General features: G+C 34.5%; 1 long non-coding RNA gene across 1 annotated transcript in view; it reads right to left on the minus strand.

Moving 5' to 3' along the window:
- The window catches only part of LOC117804058, a 79,986-nt gene extending 76,206 nt beyond the window's left edge, over positions 1–3,780 (minus strand). The window contains exons 1-2 of the long non-coding RNA XR_004628246.1: positions 3,684–3,780; positions 2,448–2,528 (exon numbers count right to left, since the gene is read on the minus strand). This is a non-coding gene — a long non-coding RNA (uncharacterized LOC117804058). The remainder of the gene's footprint in view (positions 1–2,447; positions 2,529–3,683) is intronic.
- Between the last annotated feature and the right edge of the window lie 2,268 nt (positions 3,781–6,048).

Below are 6,048 nucleotides of genomic sequence, written 5' to 3' on the forward strand. Positions count from 1 at the left end.
CATCAGTAATAATACCTCATAGGTTGAAACACATTAAGTAGATGTAATATTTGTAGTTCATCATAATTCTAAAAACAAAGCAACCAATTGCAGGATTCAGGAAAAATAGCTATTTTTAAAACTAATAAATAAAACAATCAAGCATTTATTAATATTTTCTTTTAAAAACTGTACAACTACATAGCCAAATAGGAGATGGGAGAAATTTCTCATTACAGAAATACTTCAGCTGATTTTAAAAAAGGAAATGATTGAATTAGAATACAAATATGTAATGCCCAATAAAATAATACATCTAGACATTAAATGTCAATGACTTTTAGTATCACAAAGTGAGGGACCGTGAAGCATCACGTGGCTCTTGACAGAAGAGCACAAAAACCTCCTATGAAGTCCTCTTTCCCCGCCTAGTTTGAACAAGCCTAACAAATCTTTTAAAATTGAGTATCAGTTTAATGAAAATAGACATAGAATAATATATTAAACTACATAATGCCAACTGAACCAAAAAAAAACCTGTGCAAGACTCATCTACCAACTACCACTACTTCTTACAAATTAATAGTGGAGACCTCTTTTCTTTAATAAAGTACAAAAACACAATAAAAGCTACAGTGGAGTCCACTAGATTTTTAAATGACTTAACAGAGAATTACTGTGTAATCAACCAATTACTGTATATTTATACCTTATTCCAATACTGAAATTTTAAATTAACTGTGCAAAATATTACATTTGTGAGACAACCGTCAATCTACACTTAATTATTTTTAAAGATTTTATTGANTATCTCATGGTGCACTGGGTGTTATACGCAACTAATGAAGCATAGAACTTTACATCAGAATCTGGGGACGTACTGTATGGTGACTAACATAATATAATAAAAAATCATTTAAAAAATAAATAAATAAATAAATAAATAAATAAAAATATGTTGTCATTCTCCAGAACCTGTTTGTCTTCTAAATTAAAAAAAAAAAAAAATGGGCGTGTCTGGGTGGCTCAGTTAAGCATCTGCCTTTGGCTACACAGGGGCCTGTTTCTCTTTCTCCGTCTGCCTGCCGCTTCCCCTGCATGCGCGTTCTCTCTCTCTCTGTGTCAAATAAATTAAAAAAAAATCTTCTTAAAAAATTACAATTAGGGGCACTTGGTTGAATCATTCAGTTAAGCGTCTGCCTTTGGCTCGGGTCATGATCCCAGAGTCTTGGGACTCAGCCCCCTGTCAAGCTCCCCGCTCACTGTGGAATCTGCTTGTCCCTTTCCCTCTGCCTCTCCTCCCACTCGTGCTCTCTCTCTCTCACTCTCTCTCTCTCTCTCAAATAAATAAAATCTTTTCAAAAATAAAATTAAATTTTAAGGAAACTTAAAAAATTAAAATTAAAAAAACCCATAATAACAGAGAATGTGATTAGATCACCACTGCTGCATCCTCAAGTCTTTGATGATTTGTGCGATATCTGGTTTTTTCTCAGACACATATTATTACATTGGATTCAAGAAGTTGGAAGCCAAGGGAAGACCCAGGGTTTTCAATCCACCTTAGCTTAATACCCCCTACTATAAAGGCAAGGGAGCCCAGGACCTGAGAAATAGCTGATGCTGTCTTGCTTTATTTCTCTATTTTATTTTGTTTTTAATTACTGTTTCTGTTCTTCACTTTGATTGCTCTGCTCTGAATTCCAGTTACCTTCTTGGGTCCCTGACACCATGCTAGATTTAAAGGGCACTTCCCCCAGGAGTCTCAATGGCATTCCTTGAAACCCACAATTCTGAACAAGCTGTTTTCCTAAAACCAGCCTACACATGATGCCTCTACTTTTAAGTTATCAGATAATTCATGAAACCGTTAGGCCATGCCAGACCTCTTGCATATCTCCTATATCAGGTCTGTAGAATAACCCTTTTGGACTTTTTCACTAGGTGTTTCCCTCCAGCACCATCAATACAGTCTAGTCATTTTTCTCATCCTCCATTCCAAACTGAACCTTTCCTTCCTTCCCTCCTTAAAAATCAGTGTTTTTTGAGACACGCTTCACATTAAAGCCAAACCTTTACTCTGTTTAAAATCCATTGTAGCCACTCCCCCTAAAAAAACGAAACAAAACACCCCTTGAAACCTACTATAATTAATATATTAATATAAATTATATTAATAAAATATTATTAAATAATGAAATTATTGTTATTATAATAAAATATAGATATAAAATAATAAATAATATATATTAACTAATTAATATATATTGTTTACACTTGGAAATACTCTTTTCAGTTGGTGGGGGTTGGATGTAGGACATTGTTTCTCAGATGCCTATGACTTTCTCTTCCCTAGCTGTAACCATATAAAATTATTGTTAGGATATTCCTGACTCTTGAATGAGGTATTCAGGTGGTATGGGACAAGTAAACATGACTATAATTAATCTCCGGCATGGCTATGTTACCTGGAGTTACAGGATTTTCTATATCCAAGAAGTTGCTGTTTTTCATACAATTGACTCAAGTTGCAGAGTTCACAAAAAGAGCTAAACATAAAGAGAATTAATTACTGATGAGATATTTTGTACAAGTCCCAAGAGAAGTCATTATTTTTAGGAAAAACTTTTCAATATTTGTACTATAACTTATCAATATAATTGATTTTACAGACAAGTTAATACATATATCATGTATATATAGTAAACAGCATAAATCCATTGTAAGATTGGTTTTTCACTTGTGCATATTATTTAAGTTCCAGAAATACTAAAGAATAGATAGTTGTAGATAAACCTCTATAGGTCTTGAGATATTGCAGATAGAAATCTAATTTTTACATATTTAAACATTAAAATATTGATTTAAAAACCATTTGGAACCATGAAACGTTACAAGTACAATACTTCAATGGTATTAACAAATGTGGTTTAAAATCATTACTAATACTTAGTATTACTAGTGTTCACAGAGTCTAGACTTACTCCTGCAGTCAGGGTTGCCTCAGAAAAGGATGACTTTTCTTTTATTGACAGTACCACTGTCTTGTTTAGAATTATTTTCAGTCGTTATAGACCATATTCACTAGAAGTATGAATGCTAGGTCAGAGTACTGCAGTGGCATGTCTTTTCAGTAGCATGTTCTCCTTATGGCCATAGTCGCTCTTAGCACATAGCTTCAGATTTTGTAATTTCCTAAGAGGTATTATTAATATGATTTTTACCAACAGATTTCAATAACTAATAAGAGATTTTAATAGACAAATTTCACAATGTAAATAAGAGTCAGCCCTATGTATTGAATACCTCTGAGAACACCCTAGAGATACAAGAATTAACATGTAGCCTCTGTCTTCTGTTACATACATCGGCAGGGAAGACAAACACATGCACTTACGGCAGCATAAAATATACAACTTATTATCATGTACACTGAATAGAAACAATGGTCAGAGAGAGTCAGGGCAAAAGATTTAAACACTCTGTGCTCCTGTTAACACAGGCTTTATCCTACAAATCTATTTTGATCAGCAAAGGAAAACCTCTCCTAATGGCAGAACCGCTGATGCATACATATTTGTTAGTCATCCTTGTTGGTTCCTAAATTGGTCCAGTACACAAAAGGGCAAACACAGGCAGAAGAAAGATGCAGACCACTCCAGATTGGCAGGAGGCAGGTTTAATAAGCAAGAGAATTTACTTACAAGGCTTATCTCGTGCCGTCACAAGAAGAGTAGATCTCAAACCCTGTCCACCAGAATCTTAAAAGTTTATACAGAGGTCTTAACTGGATTCAGCAATGTGTTCAGTCCAGATGGTCTCAACAACACATTGCTCTATCAAGGCTGTGTCCTTGAAAATGACTCCCACTGTGGGAATGGTCGGCAGAGCATACATTCCAAGAATAGGGACAGGGTGAGAAGTCTCTTGTTGCCATGATCCAAACTGTATATCAACCAGTGGTCATGGCCTCACAATGACCTCCTCCAGGAGGTCCTCCTCCTCTGTAGGTTCATACAGATATGATTTCAGAACATTCACATGTCAAAACTCCTAAGGAAATAAAAAGGATAAACAGGTTTTTATAACACTGTTAAGTAACAGGAAATGGCTAATAGAGAAAAAAATAAGTGGATTAATGATTTATTGTTCTGATGACTGAAGGGTAGGAAAAAGGATTTGAAATGGTTATACATGCAGATATAGATTTCATATTTTAACACAAATTTAGGCAAAACTAGAAGAAACTATATGTACCATGACGTGTGCTAAAATCCATCCACAACTAAAAACAAATACATGAAGAAACAAAATTTAGGAATTAAAAGTAAGAATAGATTTGAACCAGACAGATCTTGTGCAAGAAACAGAGAAGAAAATATAGTTGATAGGATTTGTCCTAAAACTCATTATTGTTCACATTTTTCTTCTCAGATACAAATTCCAAATAAGCCGCAAAAGTCAAACTTTATATCCTGATCCTAAGTGCACTAGTCCTTCTTTTCCGTGGTTTCGTTTGCCATAGTTTCAGTCACCCACAGTCAAAAGCTCAGAAACTGAGCTTCTGAAATGATCTTCCTGCTGACATACCATCAGAGAAGGTCAAGAGTGGCCTCACATGACATCACAGTGCCTGAGTCATTCACCTCATTTTATCTCAGCCCATAACTATCTTATCATGGTTCATCACAAGAAGGGGGAGTACAGTACAGGATATTCTGAGACAGACAGGGACCATATTCACGACATTATAATATATTGTTATAACTGTTCTATTTTTTATTAGTGATTGTAATTAATTGCTTACTGTGCTTCCTTTATAGATTAAACTTTATCACAGGTATGTGTATACAGAAGAAAAACATGGTATAGGAGGCATCCACAGGGGGTCTTGGAACATATCTCCTGTGGGTAAGTGGTGACTAGTATATTCTTTTAAACAAAACAAACAATTAATTTTTCAGCTTAGCAAAGCAAGTTATATATTTTAGCACAACAGGAATGTTGCCATTTTAACGAGATAGGAGACACATGGATTATTATCAATGCTTTAAGCTCCCACTTCAGAAGACTAAAGTGTGCTATAAAAGTTTCTGATCCAATTTTAGAAAATATTTCAAATCCACTGAGATTCTCCATTCTCCACATCTCTGGAACATGATTATTTGAGAACATCTGTACTTTCACAAGACTGCCTGCTTCTGTGTTGAGACAAAAAAACAGAGGAAAATTGAGCAAACCAGTACATGTGGTTCACATCAAGAAAACAAACAAGGGGAAAAAATTTAGAGTGCTAGTTACTCAGTTGAAAGATACAAATTGTCAAAGAAGTTAAAATTTTGCAGCAACGTGGACAGGACTGGAGGAGATTATGCTAAGTGAAATAAATCAAACAGAGAGAGACAATTATCATATGGTTTCATTCATTTATGGAACATAAGAAATAGGAAGATCAGTAGAAAAAGGAAGGGAAGAATGAATGGGGGGTAAACAGAAGGGGGAATGAACCATGAGAGACTGTGGACTCTGCAAACAAACTGAGGGCTTCAGAGGGGAGGGGTGGGAGATTGTGATAGGCCAGTGATGGGTATTAAGGAGGGCATGTATTGCATGGTGCACTGGGTGTTATACGCAAATAATGAATCATGGAACATTGCATCAAAAACTGGGGATGTACTGTATGGTGACTAATATAACAAAATAAAAATTATTAAAAAAAATAAAAGGGAATCTGATGGTAAAAAAAAATTTTGCTGAGAACTTATATTTAGCAGACTCAACTAGATTTCTCCTTATAACATGTCNGAATCATGGAACATTGCATCAAAAACTGGGGATGTACTGTATGGTGGCTAATATAACAAAATAAAAATTATTAAAAAAAATAAAAGGGAATCTGATAGTAAAAAAAAATTTTGCTGAGAACTTATATTTAGCAGACTCAACTAGATTTCTCCTTATAACATGTTACACAATTGTGGTTTTAAATAAAATCTACAATGTTAAGATTATACTCTTACGACAACATGTATTGATTTTAGGTATAAAATATATATATCCTTATCATAA

Source organism: Ailuropoda melanoleuca, chromosome 10 (genome assembly GCF_002007445.2).
Source record: "Ailuropoda melanoleuca isolate Jingjing chromosome 10, ASM200744v2, whole genome shotgun sequence".
Classification (NCBI taxonomy): Eukaryota; Metazoa; Chordata; class Mammalia; order Carnivora; family Ursidae; genus Ailuropoda; species Ailuropoda melanoleuca.